This window comes from Mustela erminea, chromosome 8, assembly GCF_009829155.1.
Source record: "Mustela erminea isolate mMusErm1 chromosome 8, mMusErm1.Pri, whole genome shotgun sequence".
Taxonomy (NCBI): Eukaryota; Metazoa; Chordata; class Mammalia; order Carnivora; family Mustelidae; genus Mustela; species Mustela erminea.
This window is the reverse complement of record NC_045621.1, coordinates 100,792,631-100,817,260: the sequence shown is the minus strand read 5'-3', so window position 1 is coordinate 100,817,260 and position 24,630 is coordinate 100,792,631. Positions and strand designations below refer to the sequence as shown.

The window sequence follows — 24,630 nt, the reverse complement described above, 5'->3', positions numbered from 1 at the left end:
TTTTCTTTATTTATTTGACAGATAGAGATCACAAGTAGGCAGAGAGGCAGGCAGAGAGAGAGAGAGAGAGAGAGAGGAGGAAGCAGGCTCCCTGCTGAGCAGAGAGCTCTATGTGAGGCTTGATCCCAGGACCCTGGGATCATGACCTGCGCCGAAGGCAGAGGCTTTAACCCACTGAGCCACCCAGGAGCCCAGTTTTTGAATTTCTGATTATAGTTTTCTTTTTTTCCTAAATAAATTGGTATCATTGAATGTTGGAGGATATATTTAATTCAGTTTGGAGTGCCATGTTACATGTTATTTTGCTTTGGAGTTTTTTATAGGGAGAATATTTCTGAAATGATATTTTGTAATTTCAAGTTTTATTACAATAATTATGAAACCTAGGAGAGACACTACATAAAATGGGAGTAGAATGCCCATTCATCTTACCTACACTTCCTGGATGTATTTGAGGATTCCTTTTTAAAAAGGCTAACATTTAATTTATCCATTTTCTACCTATGTTAGGAATTATGATTGACTGAACAGATAAATTAATGAATTCATAGTAGAATGTCTTCAATCAGAATTCCTCTCCAAATCAGAAATCGCAATTCTTCTCCGAAGGAGAAAGCTCTCAAATCAATAGCCTACTTTCCATCTTGTGAAAGTAGGAAAAGAAAGCAAGGTAGACCTAAACCTAGTAGAAGAAAAACCATTAAAAAAAAAAAGATTAGAGTGGAGGTAAAAAATATATAGAATAGAAAAACAATAGAGAAAATCAATACAAAAGAATGACAAGGTCATTCTTTTAAAACACCAACAAAATTGTCAAGCTTTTAGCTAGACGGACAAAGAGAGAAGATCCAAATAATTGAAGTCAGAAATGTTTATTTTCATTGTTTTGACTCATCTTTCATTTACAGATAGGGATAATATGGCCAACTGTGCAAGGTTCTTTTAAATTCTTTACACTAGAAAAAAAACAAACAAAATAATTCTTATTAGCCAGAATAGGAAGAGTTCAATGAAGACCCAGGACACTCAGTGACAACCCCAAAAGTTATGCCTTTTTTTAGTAGGGTTAAATAAGTCATAAACCAAAATCATCTAGATCTTACCTAACAAAGCTTAAAAGCAAGTCATGAAAGGATTACGCTGATAACTTAATTGCTTGCCAAAATAAAATTTGACAATATGTAGGAATATAACAAAATGCAGAAAAGTAGACATTATAATACAATATTCCACATCCAATCAATAAATCTGATCAATGGAAGCAAACCCAGGAATGACCACAATAATGGAACTAGCTGATAAGGATTTTAAAGCAGATGTTATAAATACATAAAAAGAGAAGGTAACTAGAATGGAATAAATATTTTTGCCTCTTGTATACATTGTCTTTACACTTTCTTGGTAATATCCTTTGGTGGAAAAAAGTTTTTCATTTTGATGAAATAAAATTTATCTATTTTTTTTTTCTTTTGTTATTCCTGTTTTGCTGTTATAGCTAGGAATCCCTTGCCAAACCCCAGTTTGGGAAGACTTATTCCAATGTTTTCTTATAAGAATTTTATGGTTTAGCTCTTATATTTAAGTCATTGATTATTTTGAGTTCATTTTCGTGTTTGATGTGAGGTGGAGACCAAACTATTGGAAGTGGAAATCTAGTTGTCCCAGAAATATCCATTGAAGAGACCATTCTTTCCCCACTGAATGGACTTGGCATGCCGGTCTAAATCAATTGCCCATATACTTAGGGGTTTATTTCTAGACCTTTCATTCTATTTTATCTTAAGTGGTCTCCTTTGGTCTGTATGTCTACTTTTATGCCATTTGCACAATGTTTCGATTACTCTAGCTTTGACGAAACATGTGAAATCAGAACTTGTGAGTCCTCCAGCTTTGTTCTTTCTTGTCAAGATTGTTTTGATTATTCAGAGCCCTTTCCAATGCCATATGAATTTAAAATTGGCTTTTCTATTTCTGCAAAAAAAAAAAAAAAAAAAAGCCATTGGAATTTTGATAGAGAGTGCATGGAATCTGTCATTCTCTGGGAGTTGTTTAGTTTACTGCTCTATCCCCAGAGTTGTGAAGCTTTAGTTTGGGTGCAGCTTGGTATTTAGACAAAGATTCAAGATAAACCCTCTGGGATTTTGATCCCTTTTGAAATTCTTATCCTACATACATATCTATCTTCCAGTATTTTGCCTCACAATTGTCAGCTGGATTTACATCCCTGAACTCTGATGGTTTTTTAATTCAGTGTGACTGCCAGTGAGCCTTTGTTCTGCATCTTTGGGCCTCAGTGTAGAAAGTGCCTCCTGGCAGAAAACTGGAGCCATCATAGGGCTCACCTCCTTTGTTTCCTTTGTCTCAGGGACCATAGCCCTATATGATCTGTTGTCTGATATTTAAAAAGAAAAAAAAAAGTATATTTCATATATTCTGTCTAATTTCCTAGGTTTTTTTGTTGTGTTTATTTTTTGTGTGTGTGTGTGTTGTTTGTCTTTGTTGTTGTTATTTTGTTTTTGTTTTCTTTTTGTTTGTTTTTCTAATGACAAGAGGGTAAATCTGGTACTGGTTCCTTCATTAAGGCTATAAGTGTTCAATTTTTTTGAAATGTAGCTATGAGATTTCTCTCATGTTTTCTGATTTGTGGTTTATTCTTTATACTTTTGTAATTGTAACAGCCTATAATGGGCAATAGGGGTAACTGGGTGGCACAGTCAGTTAGGTGTCTGTCTTCAGCTCAGGTCATGATCCCAGGGTCCTGGGATTGAGCCCCATGCCAGACTCTCTGCTTGGCAGGGAATCTGCTTCTTCTTCTTCCACTCCCTCTGCTCCCCTTGCTTGCTGTCTCTCTCTCTCTCTGTCAACTAAATAAATTTTAAAAATTTTAAAAAAGATTCTTGACAGTAAAGATGACATCTTATACATCATTTTATTCCCTTTGCCTAGTAGAGGGCCTGGCATATTCATTCCCAATGAATGTTCGCTAAATCATTAAATCAGATTCTTTATCTACCACATGTATGCAATATTTTATTATCCTTAATGGTATTATTATGTGCTTGTCTCCTTAACCCCAAGTTTGGTAGCATATGGTTTTAATCTGATGTGTAAGAAAGACTTCTGTTTTTGGTAGAGCCTTGTATTTTAATGCTGATTTTTCCACAGATTTGCAGTGATTTGGCAAAGTCAATAATCATCTGGGTTAGATGTGTGTGTGTGTGTGTGTGTGTGTGTGTGTGTGTGTGTGCATGTGTGTGTGTGTGTGTTTTAAATATCTATGAAAAGAGAGTATCCCTGTACTGCTTACCACCTGAGGTTGCTGAAAGGACCAAAAGTGATGATAGATATGACTTCCCTTTGTGGAATAATATGTAGAAAATTTTAACCTCACTAAAACTTGAACCCTACCCATTAATTTTGTTATCTTCCATATCCATTCTATTCCAGAATATTGATGGATTCCTTACACATATTAAATGCTCAATGCATGTTGAATGAATTTGAATGCATGCACGGACACTGATGAAATTCAAACAAGTTTACTGTCTTTCGTGTTATTAGTGAGGATAACGCAGAAACTAATACTTCCCTCAACTTCCAAGGCTATCTTGAGAAACTGTAGAAATGGAGGTTCAGCTTCAGTTCCTGAAACAATCTCCACAGCAGTGTATACCAAATGAACTTGGCACATGTTGTGATTGTTTTATTTGTTTTATTTTGGTGGGAAGTATTGTTAATTAGAGCATTGCACAATTGGCCATACTATCTCTATCCCTAAATGAAAGATGAGACAAACAATGAAAATCAACACGGTGAAAGTAGACAAGACTTTACAATCAAGCTTTTTCAGCCAAGTCAGAGGAGGTAAGAGTATCCAAAGGGAAGAGTAATTAGATCCAACGTGGGAGGCGTGTACTTGAGAGACAAAGCTGAAATGGCAAAGACTGTCAAGGTGAACTGCTCAGAAATGTCTGATGGAGTATAATTGTTTCTTATTTTACCCAAAAGGGTATTTCCAAATTGCTGACTTGACACCTTTCTCTTCTTCATTGGAACATTTCAATGACTCTTACTTTTCAAACTATGCACAGTTCCCTGGTAACTTTGTACCCTATTGACTTTTATCAACTTCCAGCTGGTACTATGGGGACATTTATCAAATGCCTGCTGTTGCAGAAACTGCTTTCGAATCATAGCAGGTCAACGGTAGGAGGGGCCTCAGAGAAGAAATTGTCCTGCCTGCATATTTTCCATTAAGGAAATAGATACCTAGGAAAGGATTCTGACCTCCACAGTGTCTTTGAGGTAGTTACTGGCACAAAGAAGACTTTGTTTTTCCACCATAGTACCCTACCCTTTTTGTGATATAGGATGACACGGGGTCAGCTCTGCAAACACAGACATTACTTTCTTCACTGTCTCTTTTCCTCTTTTCTTTCTTCCCTCTCTTTTCTCTTTCTTTCCAGTATTTATTTATGTCCATATCACTTACCAGTTTTCAAGCCTATGAGAATATTTTATGGGTGTGTGTGTTAAACCCATTACTGAATTTTTGTGATGTTATTTTATATAACAGTGTTTTTAAAATGGAAAGGTAAAAACTGGCATCCAATTTAGTGTCTCTCTCTCTCGCTTTCTCTCTCTCTCTCTCTCTCTCTCTCTTTTTTTTTTTTTTTGGACGGAGCAAGGTTGTGAATTGAAATCTCATAATAGATGTCTAAAGGACCAGTTCACTCGAAAACTGAAGTGCCCTTTTCTATTTTCAAATTCACTTCACTTTGATATCAAATGAAGCCCATTTGGTATAGAAAATTAAAGTAGCTGCATTTTTCCTCAGCACAGAGAAATCTTTCATTTGCCTCTAACCCTTTCCATTTTTCATGACAGCCATAGCATTTTCTTCTCTAAAACACGAACAAGTCAATGTAAGCATGACTGCCAGGCTAAAATCATTATGGGATAATTTGTGTTTGCCAGTCCAAACAAAATCAATCACAATTGTTTAGAGACCCACAGCATTACATGGCTAGGAGAGGGTATTTTGGACTTTTACAAAATAGGTTTTCAAACACAGATAAGAGAAGAGACCATTGAACGCTCTCAGGTGTAGTTTGTAATTTTCAAATTTGCACCAAAAGTATTAACTATGCATATGGTGACTCAACTCCACTAGGTTAATGCAAAATAAAGACAGCCCAGCACTGTGATGTCTTTAAGCATGAAATGATTGTCTCAGTGATAGGTTCCCAATGGGCAAGAGTATATAATGAATGTTTCTGTAAAGTTTGAAATGACCACTCCAGTAACATAACTTGCAGGCCTGCAAGGATGGATGAAGATGACTTCACAATGAAATGGAAATCAGAATTGATGGAAACAAGTATATGCTGTATCTCTAGCCATTCGTATCCAAGTATACTCCATATGTATTGTTTCAAGAGTGAGGGTTGTTGGTTTCCCTTTTTTGGACTGTTTTCCCCATCTGTCCCAGTTGTGTGCTCTCTTACAGATCCTAGAAGCCCTAGCTCTTCTCTCTCTGAGAGGGTCCAGGGATCTACTTTCCCCCAGGGCTGGTGTTATCCTGCCAATTTGGTCATAGTCTTGAGCAAGGAGAGATTAACTGATTTGGGGATGTAAGGATTAAGATAGATTATTTAGCTTGAAGAATCATCTGAGTTGTTTTTGAAACTCTTCTGGAAAAGCAGACAAAATTTTTTAGGCCAGCTGTCCACAACTCAAACCATTTTCCTGTCTTCCTCGATTACTTTTCATCTTCCTGTGAAATGTGGTTTTATATATTTTGTGGCTTGGAAGATCTTAAAAGCAAAAAGGGGGAAAAAAAGTGCCGCTTAATTCAGGTTACCTCAAAGCAGATCTCAAGATGGATATTTTTGTTTTAGTGAGTTACTGAGTGTGTGCTTTCAGGTGGGAAACCTGTAAGAGAAGGAAGGTGGAGGGCAGGAGAAGATGAGTAGCAATGTGGATTCCTCTGAAGTCAAGTGTTTCCACACGAACTTCTGAACAGTAGTTACACTACATATTGTTGTGCTCAAGGAAAGGGGGCTGACTTTTATTCCCCAGTATGAGACAGATGTTGACTGCAGACAGCTATCCTTAGACCACTGGAGCATTTATAGTCTCCCTCGCATCTCTCCTTGAGGTGGACGCTCTCATTGGCTGAAGGTTAATTCTGTGGGACGGGTGCAGCTGTGATTGGTTGGCAGCTCGCATTCACTATAGCCGGAAAGTAGGTTCGCCAGCCCAGCAGAGAGGCTCTGGGAAGGACCTCAGTACTGTCCACGAAAAAGAAAACAACTGATTGCTACATATAACACTCCTACATTTCTTTTTATAACCACATGATTCTTTTTATGATGGTATTTCTTTGGATGGATGTATTTTCTTTAAGATTGTATTTATTTATTTTAGAGAGAAAGAGAGAAAGTGCGAGTGGTAGAAAGGGCAGAGGAGAGGGAGAGAGGGTGGATCCCAAACAGACTCCATGTTGAGTGGGGAGCCTCATCTGGGGTTCCATCTCAGCATTGTGAGATCATAACCTGAGCCAAAACCAAGAGTCAGTTGCTCAAGGGACTGAGCCACTCAGGTGCTCTGTAACCTAGTGCATTTTTAATTGAAACACACTGTGTCTTCTTGCCTTAAACAGTTAACATATAATCCAGAATCATGTTAGGCTGTATAAATTGTCAGGTAAACAAAGTCCTGCACAGACAGGTGTTGGAAGTAATGGCTGGGATAACTTCATTCGCTTTCCAACATGTGAAGCATCAGGTTGGGTCCAGGTACTTAGGAATTTATTTCAACTTACTGTCCACAGTGTATGAGTTTTGTTGTTCCTTGATCTTCCCCATCATACATGTCTTCAAATTTTCATTGTTAGCCCTTATTAGGATGTTGGGTCAGTTCTGGGAGATTCACCCTTATGGGTCCCAGCCCCCTGTGGACATTGTACCCTTACCTGGAGTGCCTGGGAGCTGTATCCTTGAGGTTCAAGGTCTGTTATAGATGGGATCAAGTATGGCTGAATAGCCTTCCTTCCTCATTTCTCACTTTTATTTTTTTTTTAAAGATTTCATTTATTCATTTGAGAGAGACTGAGAGACAGAGACAGCACAAGCAGGGGAGGGGCAGAAGGAGAAGCAGACTCCCTGCTGAGCAGGGAGCCTGACTTGAGGCTCTATGGCAGGACCCCGGTATCATGACCTGCGCTGAAAGCAGATGCTCAACAGACTGAGCCACCTAGGTGCCCCCATTTCTCACTTTCTTTTATCCTCTCGTTTATCTCCCCTTGCATCCTCATGCTATTTCCTCATTGTAGTGTCCCACTTTGTATTGAGTGGTATAGAACCCCTATGTTCAAGGTCACTTTCTGGTTGCATCACTGCTAAAGTATCTTTGTACCCTTTCATCTGCCTTATTTCTTTCATAGCAATAATTGCAGTATTGATTTTACTGTTTGTGTGTTTTCTCGGACTCTCTCACTCTTGAGGTTGGTGAGGTTGTCAACTTCACTGATGTATCCCTAGCACTTATCATGGGCATGGCATAGAGTAGTACTATATAAATATTGGCTGAATGAGTGATTTCTCAATTTGTCAGTTCCTGCTTCTCTCTTTTGCCCATTGTTGAGGTTTATGCATCATTACTGGTAATTGCTCCTCTCTAAACCTTCTTCTAATCAGTCAAATATTCTTATGGTACCCAGACTATAAAATTAGCTGTTTATGTCTGATATTTCTGGGATCTTGGCATGGGCTGCAGGTCGTGGGGAAAAAATTACTAATCTGCTTAACTGATTGTCAGTTATTTGTCTGTTAGAGCTCTTTGGTTGCTTTGTTAATTTTAGCAAAAGGGAAAGATCTTATAAGGCTATTGAGTCATCCCTAGGATCTATGTATGGAAACACAGCTAAACAGTCAGTTGAAGACTGACTGAAACTTCCCTTCTTTGGGTTCCTTAACCAAAGAGAGGGTTCTTAATACACCAACATGAAGTCAGAAAAGGAATGGATCAAGCCACACCAGGCCACGAGAAGTGATAGTTTTGGGTAGAGAAGGTCAGGTAGCATCCCTTAAATCATGATATATTAACAGTCATTACCTCTGTCTTCACATAGGATCGATCCAGGCAGCAGCTCTTAGTAACTCCATGTTCTAAATCATGCAAGTTACACAAAGTGACTTGCATACAGATGGTGCTCATAAGCTTGTTGAATGCATGACCAAAGGCTGTAACATAGAGTTCCGGGCCTCTTGCTCTGTAAGTAGACTCATGTCCAGAAACCGGTTCATAAGAGGCTGTTGCACATCCGTCATGCTCCGGAGGTTGCTTCCTTAGACACGCAGGAGATGTACGAGCCCCTGCCCTGCCCCGGTGCCCGGTGCGTGGACTACAGCACTTAGACTCTCCTTCTTTAAATAGAGTGCAGTTGGCTTTGCACCTCCGTACCTAGAAGGTCTTAAATTACTCTTTGTAAAAAGATTTAGCCAGTATGAAAAGTAACTAAAAGGGGGACCGAATGAAGGAGAAGAACAGCTTTGCATTAACATGGCTTCCCATCTGCTCTTTTTGTGGCTCTTCCCAAGAGTTCTATGAAAATATTCTTGAGCCTATGACATGCCAGCCAAGTAGAAATACTGGTAAATCCTACTTAGTAGTTGCAATTACTGAAATATTGTGTGCCTAGGTAAGTCCTTATTGTAATGTACACAAGCTATGAAAATGTTATATGGCTTTGCTGGAGATTTCGCTTTTTCTGAGGTTGTTTAAATTATTTAAGAGCACATGATTACAAAGTTTAAAGTAGACATTTCACAGGCTGGGTGGGGTCTGAGGTCTTCATACTGTTTTGGAGGGAGAGACAAGTTTTTTTTTTTTTTTAATTTTTTAAAATAAACATAGAATGTATTTTTAGCCCCAGGGGTATGGGTCTGTGAATTGCCAGGTTTACACATTTCACAGCATTCATCACAGCACACCCCCCCCCCATGTCCATAACCCCACCATCCTTTCCAACCCCCCTCCCCCCCAGCAACCCTCAGTTTGCTCTGCGAGATTAAGAGTCTCTTATGGTTTGTCTCCCTCCCAGTCCCATCTTGTTTCATTTATTCTTTTCCTACCCCCAACCCCCCCCCCCCCCCATGTTGCATCTCCACTTCCTCATATCAGGCATGCTTTGCTTTGGGTCATGGTTCTGGTCATAAAATTGGTCCAGTTTGTGAGTGTTCATGGGCTGATTGACAAAAACCTCTCTGACTGCCTGGTTTCTTAGTGAGAAATTCCGGTTATTAGTTGTAGCAGAGGAACCACTATATCAAGGCAGAAGGGAGAAAATGGCTTAGAAGAATATCAAATTTAAATGCTACCACAAAGATATAATTAGTCCACGTGATTTTCCCATTTGGTAGAAAGTGTTTTTTTGGGTTAATCAGTTAGGAGTAATTACTCAGAAAATATCAAACTCCCCTGGTGCTAACAGCAATAGTTCTTCTATAGAAGGGTTCTAGGCAACAGGAGATCCCCAGAAATCATGCGCAAACAGCTATATATACATAGCTGCAGATTTCATTAGATTTTGAAATATCTCTTGTCTAATAAGTTTAACATAAACTGGCCTACCAGAAAGCTAGGTTATCAAGGATGGCAATGACTATCTCACCCAGGCCTCGATTCAGTCCTTTGATAAATATTTACTGAACCCCAATGATGGTGGAAAGATACTAGTCAACAAGCAACAGGTGAACACTGTATTTGAAAAAGGAATAGACTAGTAATAACAGATTGCATATTGATTCATGCCATTATTTGTACATATCACATACACACACACACACACACCCGTCCAACTAGGCAATTAGTAGCTAAAATGAACTTCAGGTTTTTTCTATTGTTCTTTCTATATGTTTTGAATTTTTTTTCACTCTGTATTGGGACTCATTCTCCAAACGTATTGATTCCCCTGAATCCAGAACGGTCAGTGTCTTGATTTCACTAGTAGAACTCATCCAAGCACTTTGGATCTGATGGTCAATGCTGCTTCTACCTAGTGCTCTTGATACGCAGCAGTTTTAGCTAGGATTTTATTTTACTCACTCCTGTGACAATAACTATTTCTGTCCTTTTGAGGTAAGTGAACCAACCCAATACCTTGAGAACTAAAGTTTTGGATCCTACCCTTCTCCTCACCCTTGCACCTGGTTTTTGTATTAAAAGAGCTCTGGCCAGTGCAACTGGGAAGTGGGCAGGGGTCTTGCTGGGAAGCCCCTTTTTCTTCTGCATTAAATTTTCTCAGTCCTATTCTCCTTTCAGGTTCCAGATCTACAAGGTCTTTTATGGGACCCTTACGCTTTTCAATCTACCCTGATGTTTCCCAACTTTTTTCCCTTAGGCTCTCATAAGGAGATTTTTTTTTGGACATTAACGCACCCCTTCCCCATGAAATTAAATACTAAGGAATACGATTTTGTTATGGAGGGCAACGCTCTGGCATAAGCACTGTAATGCCTAAGGTTTGTCTACACCCAAGAAACAATTTTCACATCCTCCTAGGCAGTGTTGTCCTGCTGAGAATGAATGACAAAGCCTAGCATGTGACAGAATCACCCAGAGGGCTTGTTAAATTCAGATCGTTGTGGCTCACCTCCAGCCACTAGCAAGTAGATGTTTATATATTTTTAAAGTCTGTATTTAGATATAATGTGAAAAAAGTGAAAGAGGAATTTTAGTCAGGACTTTAAAAATTGTGGATAATTTCTAATTTCTTACTTACATAATATCTTGTCTACATACCAGGTTTCCTTCCAGAGAGCTCCTAGGAAGGTTGAGACTTATTTTCTTTTCAAATTACTAGTATTGGATTAAAATATTAAGAGAGAGAGAATCATACGGACTAATATATCATAAACCTAAATGCAACATTATGGTCCAAAAAAAAAAAAAAAATAGATGCCTCGTTTTCCCACAATCACAAGCAAGTTTTATATATTTAATCAGTTATTATCATAAATATGTTTGTTTTCCCTAAAGCCCTGAATCAAGTGATTTGTATCATATGGCTTAAATATGGTGAGTGCTATCATAGGATTTATTTAGATACAATTTAGTTATTCTTTAATTTTCTAAACCTTTAACAATATAACATTTAAATAAGGAGTTGGCTTAAAATAAACAATGATGTCTTAAATTTAATATGAGTAGTTAGTAAATGATAGTTAAGCAAAACGTAGATTGTTAGACAGAAAGAAATTTAAATAAAACATGCCAGAGTAAATGGAGAAACCAAATAGAAAGAACAGATAATGAGCTTTGAAAATATTTGACCATAGAAGTTTGACTAAGAAAAATGTGGCGATTAGAATGCAGAACAGAATAAAAGTGTAATTTGATCTGACAATGAAGAAATGATATAATAATACAAATTGGGAGAAGAAGGGCAAAAGAAATGTCTTGGAGTTATTTCAGGCAAAAGTCCAATAAAATAAGAAACTCTAGTGTACAAAGACATAAAGGACTATGTTTTGCTTTCATCTTTGATATTTCATTTTCTGTGGTGAAGAGGGTAGGTTTCATCAACCAGTTATGGAGAGAAGTGTAGATTTGCCAGTTTTTTCTGGTAAACCCATTCAGTTTTGCTTTATATATTTGAAATGATAATTTATATATTTAAATGATACTTCTTTATACATTTGATCTAATTAAAGACATTTGTTTTATACTTTGTAATTGCAAACGCTTTAAAAAAACTTTCCCTTTTCTGCTTAAAATGGCTTGTTTATTTTATAGTGCTGGTAGTTGTTTGGAAACACTTAGACTGAGGGAAAAAAAGACTTACTGGGGCACACAAATCTGTAGTTGAGTTAAAATCCACAAAATATGAATATTATTTAAATTCATGTATAACAAAACTAATTTGAATAAATATTGAAACCATAAATGATAAGCCTGTTTAGTAAATATCTTCATTAAGTTATGTTCAATTATTCTTTTTATAAAATGTTTTTAATTCTTAAAAGCAAACAATAATAGTGCTCCTTGGTATTTACTCAAATGAATTGAAAACATATATCCACACAAATACCTGTACACAGATGCTGATAGCACTTTTATTCATAACTGCCCAGACTGGGAAAAAACCAACATGTCCCTAGTACCTGAATGGATAAATGAATGTGATACATCCAGAATATGGAATATTATACAGCACTAAAAAGCAATGGGCTATCAAGCCATGAAAGGGCATAAGGAATCTTAAATGCATGTTACTTAGTGAAAGAAACCAATCTGACAAAGCTACATACTGTATGATTCCAATGACATGACATTCTGCAAAAGGCAAAACTGACAACACTATAAAGATCTTTGGTTTCTTGGGGTTTGGCAGGGAGGAGGGATGAACAGGCAGAGCACAGAAAATTTTTATCAAACTATTCTGTATGATACTATGATGGTGGATGCATGTTATTATACACTTACCAAAACCCATAGACCTGAGCCAAAACCACAAGTCAAATGCTTAACTTACTGTGCCACACAGGTACCCATATTCTCTTTTAGAACTCCAAATAGGTAAATATTTGACCTCCTCTTTTCGTTTTCTACATCTCTCAACACATCTTGGAGACTTTTTTCATCCACCTGCCTGAGCTGCAATCTGGGTCATTTCATTTATTCAGCAAATATTTATTGACCAACTATCATATGCCAGGAAGTGCTTATGGTGTGGGAATAGAACAGTGAATGTGATAGACGTAGATACTGACTTTATGTATTTATGTTCTAGTTGTCTATTTTCCCATAGAAAGAAATACACAGTGTGTGATTGATTGCATAGCATTTGAGTTTGTGTGAAGTGCCGTGCAAAACAGTAAAGCATAGTAAAGGGAGGTGGAGTTTTAGAAGCTGGCAACTTTATCTAGGGTAGACATGGAAAGCCCATAAAAGCAACATTTGGATAGAGCCCTGAATGATTAAAGAACAGGAGGAGAATGGTTGGAACAGACAGAGAGGCAAGTCCTTGTTCATGCAGGAATATGCACATCATGTCTGAGGACCTACAAGGAGAGTAGATTGGAGTGGGCAGAAAGAGAGTGTAAGAACTTGCATTAGGGAGGTGATCAGAAATAAGTCTTAACTTTGAAAGGCTATTGACTTTGGTAGGTTCTGGACTAAGGCTTGGCATAATCTCAATTACAATTTAAATTTGATCTCATATACAATTCATTTGCTGCATGGAAAAAAGCAAGTAGAGCCACTAGGAGACCACAGAATGCAATGCCAGCCACAGCAACTAAATCCAACTTTCTTTTTATCGGAAAAACAAGGAAAAATTTGAATTGCTGCTTACTAAGATAAGGAACACTGTGGGACAGGCAGGTGAGGAGGAGATGAATAAGTTCATTTAAATGTTATAAATCTATTAGACATCAAAGTGGAAATGTTGAGGAAAACAGAAGGATATATGAATTGGGAGTTCACTGGGGAGGTCTAACCTGGGGGTATAAGATTACGAGTTTTAGTATAAGCTTCTGTTTGGCAGTGGAGCTAGATGAAACCACTCAGAGAATAAAGTGTAAATAGCAAAATAGCTCAAGGACTGAGCCTCAATTCACTTTAATATTTAAAGTTTGGAAGATGAGGGAACACATGAGAAATTGAAAGTCATGGCTACTAAAATTAGGGGGAAAAATCAAGCGAGTATGTTCTAGAATCTAAGTTAAGAAAATATTTCAGGAAGAGAAAGCACTCATCTGTGGCAAAGGCTTCTGATAGCTCAAGTAAGATGAACAATAGAAATGATACTTGGTTGTCTCGGGCACCTGGGGCACTTAGTCAGTTGGGCATCTGACTCTTTCTTGGTTTTGACTCAGGTCATGATCCTAGGGTCCTGAGATTGGACCTTTGTGGGGCTCATGCTGGGCATTGTCTCTCTCCCTCTGCCCTTATTGCTCCCCCCTCTTGGGGTTCATGCACGTGCTTTCTCTCTCAAATAAGGAAAGAAAAAAAAAAAAGAAATGATCCTTGGTTGCCTTTCTTTGTCTGTTCTTTTGTTTTGTTTTGTTTTTTTAATATGTGGTCACAATAACCTGGGCAGGAGCTCTGTAGGTGGAGGGGTGGGGATGAAGTCTTGTTGGCACCTGATCTCTCAGTTCCCAGTTCACACTTCACTGATTCTCAGTGGGTGTTCTCTGTACCCAGGCAACTATGTGATACAGATCACCAGGGAACTCATTAGAAATGCACATTTCTGGGCCCCAGCCCAGAGCTGGTGAGTTAGAAACTGACAGTGGAAAACTCACAGCCAAGTATGTTTTCACAAGTTCTCCAGGTGGTTCTCATGCACAATGGTGTTTTAGAACCACTATTCTCAATGATAGATATCAGCAAATTCTCTCAGAAAAGCTTGACATCAGTGCCCTTCATGCTTACTGTTCTGGCTTTCAGCTTTTTCTTTTAGAATAGGCTATTATATCTTACCTAGATTTTCTACGTGATTTGTAGCAGAAGTGTTTTCAGAATGCAGTGTGTGTGTGTGAGTGAGAGGGGAGAGAAAAAGAGAGGGAGAGAGAAATATATAAATATATATATCATATTACCTATTTTTAAGTTTTTTATTTTGAATTAATTTTAGACTTCTAGAAAAGATGCAAATTAATCCAGAAAATTCTTGTATACCTGTTACCCAGCTTCTCCCAATGTTAACCCTTATACAGCAATAGTCCAATGATCAAAATCAAGAAACTAACTTTTGTGCAACACTGCTCACTCAACTACATTCTGAACTCAGATTTTACCACTTCTCCACAAACGGCCTCTCAGTTCTCAGATCCAATCCAGGATCCCACACTGCGTTTATTTGTGGGTCTCTTTGGCCACCTCAAATCCAAGAGACTTCCTCAGTCTTTCTTTACCTTTCAAACCTTGGCACTTTTGAAAATTGCTGCTCAGTTACTCTGTAGAATGTCTCTCACTTTGGGTTGATCGGATATTTTCCCATGATTAGAATGAAGTTATGCATTTTGGGGCAAGAACACACAGAAGTAACATTGTATGCCATTCTCTGTGCATTTGAATTATAGTACCTTCCAAAGTTGTATTTTGGGTGTGACTTATTTCCTGATATCTGTCCCTGGAGTTTAATTTTTTACTACATAAATCCTCTCTAAGATGAATCCTTATCACCTTCTATCCAACATCTATTTTAATATTGTTAACATAAAGTAGTTTCTAGCAGATCTGAAGAAAACACAAAACAAAGTCTAGAGACTTTGACATTTAGGCATAAAAGAGTTCCAGTAAATTAAGAATGGTCCTTCAGGAATCTCACTATCCTCCTCCATGCAAGAGGTGGGAGAAGTCAGTGCTAATTCTGCTAGAAAAAATGTTTCACCCTATTTTGAGCATTAAGGCAGATATTGATTTCTCTTACACTATCTTAGTATGGTCTTTGTGGAGTAGACATTTTCCATCATCAGACTCAAAGGCAGAAGTGTGTTCTTGAGACAAGGCAAAGAAAGTTCATGGATGCTTTAACAGGATTTATGAAGTCTACATGAGGCTTAAGCAAATAGAACTTCTCCACAAAATTCAGCCTACCTCACCAATTGATGACTCTGGTTTTGTAAGAAACACATCAAATTAATATTTTTAACTTGCTTGGCCTCTCTTTTGTGCAATTTTCTTTTAGGAACCCCCCATGGGGAATTGAGATGGGCGGGGCTAAATAGACTTTGAAGACTTGGACTTGGGTTCTATGCCAGATATTACCCAGTCCTTGACAGAACAGAATTTTTTTAATAAGATTTATTTATTAATTTTTTTGACACACAGAGACAGAGATCACAAATGGACAAAGAGGCAGGGGGAAGCAGGCTCCCTCCTGAGCAGAGAGCCTGACCTGGGGCTCGATCCCAGCACCCTGAGACCAGGACCTGAGCTGAAGGCAGAGGTCCAACCCACTGAGCCACCCAGGCACCCCCACAGAGCAGAGTTTGAAGAGAGAAACCATATCCCTATTATTGCAAGGCTATGACTTGCCTTTAAATCAACCAGCCTTTCAATATGACTGTTCAGTGCTGCCAGGGAGAGCTGGATGGAAACATGGCACTCTGCTTCGCCATCAGTACTCACCTGACTCTGGTTTACAGGGGAATTGTAGGATAAATATGCACATGTTCTAGGGAGAAGACTATTAATCCAGTTTTAAACTTGCTCAGTTGGAGATGCTTATGATACAGAAGAGATTTTATATATAAAACTAAGCATAAAGTTTGAAGAAGGACATAGATTTTTGTGGAAAAATTTTGTTAAACAAGCAGAATTTAGTAGGATATAAACTTGATTTTTTTAAAAAAATAATTGCCTATAATCATGCTTTGTCAAATCTGAAATAATATATGGTAGATACTATAGATTTTTGGTAATTTATAGGTATTAAAATGTTTAGGTTAGAAAATGTTATATATCCACTTCATGAAATATTATACAAACAAAAAAGAATGAGAATATGCTTTATATTAGGAAATGAAAGGACTTGCACAATTAATCACAGGAATTTGGTAAAACTTGTTACCCACAGGAGATGGAAAAGATGAGATGGGATAGTATGTTGTCATTGCTCAGATCATTGCAACATATAAATGGATTATTGTTTTAAATTAAAAATAAATAAAATTTTAAAAATGGCTTAATACTTAACCATAAAAAAGAACGAGATCTTGCCATTTGTGACAACACGGATGGACCAGAGGGTATTATGTGAAATGGAGTCTCTGAGACAGAGAAAGACAACATACGACTTCACTCACCTGTGGAACCTAAAAGACAAAAGAAATGAAAACAAACAAAAAAAGTGGAAACAGACCCATAAATAAACAGTTGCCAGGGGGAAGGGTTAGAGAGGGGGCAAGATGGGTGAAGGAGAGTGGGAGACAGAGGTATCCAGTTAGGAAATGAACAAGTCATGGGAATACAACATACAGCGTAGGGAGTATAGTCCATGGTATTGTAATAGCATTGTATGGTGACAGATAGTAGTTCGCCTTGAGGTCAGGATAACATATAGACTTGTCAAATCACTATGTTGTATACCTGAAACTAAGGTAACATTGTGTGTCAACTACATTCAAATAAAAAATAATAATAAAATAAAATAAAATAATAGGGCTTCGCATTATAAAATCAAAGTCCAGTGCAGTGTAACTTCAATTCCAGTCTCTTCTCCTTTCCCCCTGCAGTGGCATTCCAGATGCCTTGTAGGCTGGGAGATCTCACTGGGAATGGGGACATGAACTGTTCACTCATGATTCTTCCCACTCTACCCTTTGGAATGAGGGAATTATGGTCTGTTTTCACTTCTCATCTCTCTTCTTTGAAGGTCAGAATCTGGAAGAGGAAAGAAGAAATGGAAGAATGTGACTTTCAAAATCAGCTGTCTGGTCCTTTACCTTAGAGGTTACTGTGTCTCTGGCTAAACCTAACTGGCCAGAGATGCCGGTTTTGTATCCAAATTCTACTCTCTGGAGGGGCATATGTATCCTCTCTCCATTGTCTGACATGGGAGATTCTGGTTTGACCTTCATAACCCTGCTCTACTCCTGAAGAATGCCTCACCACCTTTGGATGATGAAATCCTCCTGCCTTTCTTCTCGGATAAGATCCTTGCAATCCAGCTCAAGCTGTACTCTTTCATGCACACTCTCCTTGGCATAGTGCACACTCACACATCTCTGCTAGACCGAAGTGTCACATCTCATCTCTGTCCTGACAGCATGTTTTCTGTTTCTGCTTCTGCTTATATAGGTTTAAAAGGCAAGTCAGCAAGTCTGCTGCATAGACAAACATCAAATTATGGAATAAGATGTCAGTCACCCACCCTGAGGACAGCTCCAATCTCTACAAATGAAATTTCCTGGAGCTTCTCCATCTACCTTGTTTTCAAGAAAGAATCCTTTCCTTTCCTTCCCAGAGAGGGCAGGGCAAAGCTCCAGGAGCTACACAGAGCCAGGAACTCAGAACTGCTGTCCTCCTATTCTTTTTCTGGTCCTCCTAGTCTTCAAATACAGAATGGGATGGAAGATGGGCTGTGACTGAGATGGAATAGCAAATTTTGTTGTTGTTGCTGTTTGTCTTTGTTGTTTGTTTCGTTTTGTTTTGTTTTTAAGAGATGGGGAGGAGAGGAGTAAAGGGAGAGGGAGAGAATCTTAAGCAGGCTCCATGCCCAGCACAGAGCCCAAGGCAGGGCTCTATAGCACAACCCTGAGATCATGACCTCAGCTGAAATCAAGAGTTGGACACTTAACCAACTGAACCACACAGGCTCCCCCAGAAATTGTTTAGTGACCTTTCCAAATATCCTAAAGATGGTGTCTCTCACTGGTTGTTTGGGTTTCTTTCTGGAATAATGACTGCTCATGCCTCTGTGTTCTCCATTGGTTTCTAGTCACCTATTGTGGAGCAATAGGAAATATTTCAGTTAATACCTCAGTAAGATTGAGCCAAAAAGTGTATATGTGTTTACCTTGCCTTTCAGGACAAATACTAGTGCTGTTGTGCACAAGAGGAGGTGCTATAAGTGCCCACTGAATAAGGATGAGAGGTAAAAAGAGGGACAAGTAAATAAAAGCATGAAATAGCAGGTCTGTGTATGTCTAGCCCATTAAAAAAAAAATAAAGCAAAAACATTTTCTTCAAAAGGGTCACTTGACATTAAATAGGTAGAAGTACAAAAAACATCTTATGGTCAATTACAAGTTAAGTAACAGAGGATATGATGGAGAGAAGGAAAGGAGACCTAAGTTAATGTTGACTTGCTCTAGTGCTCTATGGCTTGTCTACTAACTACTCCAAAATCTAGTTACTGCAATCACATTGCACAAGGTAGTCTCCCAAATTCTGAGTGTTTTTCCTATTATGTTGGAAATACAGAGTAAAACACAATATAGCATGCTAGGGAAAAGGATTCAAGTGCTGAGTTTGAAGCCAATTTAAGTGTTTCTAATATCAAAATCTAATGCCTGCAAAATGTGCTAAATTTGCACAAATAGTTCACCTGGTTTCATAGGCTTTTTTGTTTTGTTTTGTTATAAAACAAAGTAATCTACCATTTCATCATTCCTAATTCATCTCCTACCAGGTCACTGTGAAGTCTCACCTGATGGGACCCATGTCACAATGACGTTTGCAGCTGTTGGGCTGCCAGCCTGTCATGCAGTGTGAATTCATCCATTCCAGGACAGTAGAACCACCAGAGTAAAGAGGAGACAGTGACAACTCAGGCAGGTACCTCTTACATACACATTTTTTAGAAAACGGTAACTTTTCAAAAGCCAGTGCTAGGGACGCCTGGGTGGCTCAGTGGGTTAAGCCGCTGCCTTTGGTTCGGGTCATGATCTCGGGGTCCTGGGATTGAGCCCCACATTGGGCTCTCTGCTCAGCAGGGAGCCTGCTTCCTCCTCTCTCTCTGCCTGCCTCTCTGCCTACTTGTGATCTCTCTCTGTCAAATAAATAAATAAAATCTTTAAAAAAAAAAAAAAAAAAGCCAGTGCTAAGGAGTTGCCAACCCATGAATTCACTAGCTGAAGATGGAATTAATTAACCATGTTAGAGTGGCTTCTGCCTTTGACATTGCAAGTAAGTTGACAAGTTGAAGTGAATTTTTTTCATTTTTTATTTCTTTTCAGCGTAACAGTATTCATTGTTTTTACACCACACCCAGTGCTCCATGCAATCCGTGTCCTCTCTAATACCCACCACCTGGTTCCCCCAACCTCCCACCCCCTACCCCTTCAATACCCTCAGGTTGTTATTCAGAGTCCATAGTCTCTCATGGTTCACCTCCCCTTCCAATTTCCCTCAACTCCCTTCTCCTCTCCATCACCCCTTATCTTCCGTGCTATTTGTTATGCTCCATAAATAAGTGAAATCATATGATAATTGACTCTCTCTGCTTGACTTATTTCACTCAGCATAATCTCTTCCAGTCCCATCCATGTTGCTACAAAAGTTGGGTATTCATCCTTTCTGATGGAGACATAATACTCCATAGTGTATATGGACCACATCTTCCTTTTCCATTTGTCCGTTGAAGGGCATCTTAGTTCTTTCCAGAGTTTGGCGACCCTGGCCATTGCTGCTGTAAACACTGGGGTACAGATGGCCCTTCTTTTCACTACATCTGTATCTTTGGGGTAAATACCCAGTAGACAATTGCAGGGTCATAGGGAAGCTCTACTTTTAATTTCTTGAGGAATCTCCACACTGTTTTCCAAAGTGGCTGCACCAACTTGCATTCCTACCAACAGTGTAAGAGGGCTCCCCTTTCTCCATATCCTCTCCAACACATGTTTCCTGTCTTGCTAATTTTGGCCATTCTAACTGGTGTAAGGTGGTATCTCAATGTGGTTTTAATTTGAATCTCCCTGATGGCTAGTGATGCTGAACATTTTTTCATGTGTCTGATAGCCATTTGTATGTCTTCATTGGAGAAGTGTCTGTTCATATCTTCTGCCTATTATTTTATATGATTGCCTGTTTTGTGTGTGTTGAGTTTGAGGAGTACTTTATAGATCCTGGATATCAACCTTTTGTCTGTACTGTCATTTGCAAATATCTTCTCCCATTCCGTGGGTTGCCTCTTTGTTTTGTTAACGGTATCCTTTGCTGTGCAGAAGTTTTTGATCTTGATGAAGTCCCAAAAGTTCATTTTCACTTTTGTTTCCTTTGCCTTTGGAGACATATCTTGAAAGAAGTTGCTGTGGCTGATATCGAAGACGTTACTGCCTATGTTCTCCTCTAGGATTCTGATGGATTCCTATCTCACATTGAGGTCTTTTATCCATTTTTAGTTTATCTTTGTGTACAGTGTAAGAGAATGGTCGAATTTCATTCTTCTACATATAGATGTCCAGTTTTCCCAGCACCATTTATTGAAGAGACTGTCTTTTTTCCACTGTATATTTTCTCCCGTTTTGTCAAAGACTATTTGACCATGGAGCTGAGGGTCCATATCTGGGCTCTCTACTCTGTTCCACTGGTCTATGTGTCTGTTTTTATGCTAGTACCATGCTGTCTTGGTGATCACAGCTTTGTAGTAAAGCTTGAAATCAGGTAACGCGATACCGCCAGTTTTATTTTTGTTTTTCAACATTTCCTTAGTGATTCGGGGTCTCTTCTGATTCCATACAAATGTTAGGATTATTTGCTCCAGCTCTTTGAAAAATACCAGTGGAATTTTGATCAGTATGGCATTAAAAGTATAGATTGCTCTAGGCAGTATAGACATTTTGACCACATTTATTCTTCTGATCCAAGAGCATGGAATGGTCTTCCATATTTTTGTGTCTTCTTCAATTTCTTTCAGGAGTGTTCTGTAGTTCCTCGAGTATAGTTCCTTTACCTCTTTGGTTAGGTTTATTCCCAGGTATCTTATGGTTCTTGGTGCTAGAGTAAATGGAATCGATTCTGTCATTTCCCTTTCTGTATTTTCATTGTTAGTGTATAAGAAAGAAAATGATTTCTGTACATTGACTTTGTATCCTGCCACGTTGCTGAATTGCTGTATGAGTTCTAGTATTTGGGGGAGTGGAGTCTTTTGGGTTTTTCATATAAATAATCATGTCATCTGCGAAGAGAGAGAGCTTGACTTCTTCATTGTCAATTTGGATACCTTTTATTGCTCTTTGTTGTCTGATTTCTGTTGCTAGGACTTCTAATACTATGTTGAACAAGAGTGGTGAGAGTTGGCATCCTTGTCGTGTGTCTGATCTCAACAGGAAGGCTGCAAGCTTTTTCCTATTGAGGATGATATTTGCTCTGGGTCTTTTATAGATAGATTTGATGAAGTTCAGGAATGTGCCCTTTATCCCTATACTTTGAAGTGTTTTAATCAGGAACAGATGCTGGATTTTGTCAAATGCTTTTTCTGCATCAATTGAGAGGACCATGTGGTTCTTCTCTCTTCTCTTATTGATTTGTTCTATCACATTGATTGATTTGTGAATGTTGAACCATCCTTGTAGCTCAGGGATGAATCCCACCTGGTCATGGTGGATAATCGTTTTAATGTGCTGTTGGGTCCTGTTTGCTAGGATCTTGTTGAGAATCTTAGCATCCATATTCATCAGTGATATTGGTCTGAAATTCTCCTTTTAGGTGGGGTCTTTGCCTGGTTTGGGGATCAGGGTAATGCTGGCTTCATAAAAAGAGTCTGGAAGTTTTCCTTCTGCTTCAATTTTTTGAAACAGCTTCAGGAGAATAGGTGTTGTTTCTCCTTTGAAAGTTTGGTAGAATTCCTCAGGGAATCCGTCAGGTCCTGGGCTCTTGTTTTTTGGGAGTTTTTTGATCACTGCTTCAATCTTGTTACCAGATATCAGTCTATTCAGGTTGTCAATTTCTTCCTGGTTCAATTTTGGGAGTTTATAGTTTTCCAGGAATGCATTCATTTCATCTAGGTTGCTTAGCTTATTGGCATATAACTGTTGATGATAACTTCTGATGATTGTTTCTACTTCCTTGGTGTTAGTTGTGATCTCTCCCTTTTCATTCATAATTTTATTAATTTGGGCTTTCTCTCTTTTCTTTTGGATTAGTGTGGCCAGTGGTTTATCGATATTATTGATTCTTTCAAAAAACCAGCTTCTAGTTTCATTGATATGTTCTAGAGTAGTAGTAACGGTTCCTTGCAAGAAAGGGCCAATGCCTTTGTTTGGTTAAAGATTCCCATTACTTTTATCTTGAAGCCTTTATGGTTTCTCTGATTTACATTATTGTCTCTTCCAATAATTTTCAGTGTATGTGCCCACTATTTACATTTTGTTGAATTAAAGAAAATAAAAACAAAATTTCATTGTGATTTTTAAAGTCTTTATTTACCTAACTAACTCTGGTTGAGTGCTGAATGCAGAGTACTGAGAGGAGTTTAAGACAATCCTTCTATTTGATAGCTTCAAAGGAAGGAGAGGATAGGAGAGGGAACCAGCACTGTGATTCTGAGTGGAATGTACCATGAGAGTGTCATGGGTATACTGCTACGTGAGTGAGGAGGAAGGATGCCAACCTCAGACTGGGCTGTTAGGAAGTATGTTCTACATGGAGATCTTAGAGCCTTACTTCTCAGAGATTTACTTCTACCTCTCATTTTGTCCCAAATTTTGGCCCCCAAATTTGATACAATATCCTTGTTTTTTTTTTTTTAAGAGAAAGAGAGAGACAGAGAATGTGCATGTGGGGAGGGGACAGACAGAGGGAGAGAGAGAATCTCAAGTGGACTCCACGCTCTGTGTGAAGTCCCCAACTGATGCTTGATCTCATGACCCTGAGATCATGACCAGAGCCGAAATCAAGAGTTGGTAGCTTAACTGACTCAGCTACCCAGGTTCCCTCCTTGAGCATTTAGAACAATGTCTGACACTCCCTGAAAACTTCCTTTATAAATATATAAATAAATGAGGGTTTTTTCCCCCTAGATACATAGTTGCTTAAGCACCAGAAACTTAAATGAAATTATTCCTTATAAATCTGAAACTAAATCTTAGTTTAACCTCTTATTAGGAACAATATAAACTGTTCTGGCAATTCCTTTAATGTTACCTTTCAGTGCCTGATCTGACTTGTAAACAAAAAGCCCACATAGGTTGTGATTGACCAGCAAACTTCTTTAACAACCATCTGCCCTGCAACGCATTTCCTATTCCATCTGCTATGAAATGAGCATGATATATACACAGAACGTTCCTACAGTTTTCCTGGATAACCAGCTTAGAAAGAAAGTCTGTAAGCACAGCAGACATGATGAATTAATGTCAGAAAGCAGCAGGATACAACTCCAGAATAAAAAAAAATACTAATAATCACATTACACATGGAAGTGCTGTCAGAAATAAGACAAAGAGATGAAGCCCCTAGTTCCCTGTTTGAATAAAAATACCAGGAAAGTTACATTTAATTTTAATGCCTGCAGTTTAGTTGCATTTAGGTTGTGCTATTAAATAATTGTCCTCTTTCTCCTCTAGACAGGGAGCTAGTGATAGCATTTAAATCAATTCCAAAGGAGGATTGGAAGAGGAAAGAGAACTCATTTTTATTGAAGATCTACTAGGATCCAGGCAGTTTATGCTAATATTTTTCAGTTTTCTTTTGCCCTTCTGCCTTCCTTCACTCCACTCTGTCCTTTCCAAACCTTCTCATTCTTCCTGTAGTTGGGGCTGCCCATTGGCTCCTTATATCTTCTCCCCCTTTTTACTTCAGTAATAGAACAGTTATGTTAGCTGGACAGAGAGCTGCCCCAAATGAAGACTGCTAGGTTCAGGCCCATGGTAGGATGTAGAAACGGGTGGGAACTGGGATACATCTTTTAAAGGTGGGATGCCATGAATACTTCCTGATTCCTTTTCTTCTTCCTAGGGACCGATGTGAGGATGATGGCCAGAGTTGAAACAACTTGGACTTGGAACAAGGACTTGGAAGCAGAAGCTGCACTAAGTAAAACAAGGAGGTGGAAGAAGGCAGGATCTTATAATAAATCAATTCTGTCTCCCATGCTTGGATTTCTATGAAAAAAGAAACATCTAGCTTGAAACACTTCTGTTTTGAGTTTTGGTCTCCAACGGCAAGCCCAAC

General features: G+C 38.5%; 1 long non-coding RNA gene across 1 annotated transcript; it reads left to right on the top strand.

The window, feature by feature from the left end:
* The first annotated feature begins 6,615 nt into the window (after positions 1-6,615).
* On the top strand, positions 6,616-24,630 carry LOC116597675. Its single transcript, XR_004288734.1, has 3 exons — positions 6,616-6,800; positions 19,148-19,293; positions 24,415-24,630. It is a non-coding gene; the product is annotated as an uncharacterized LOC116597675 (long non-coding RNA).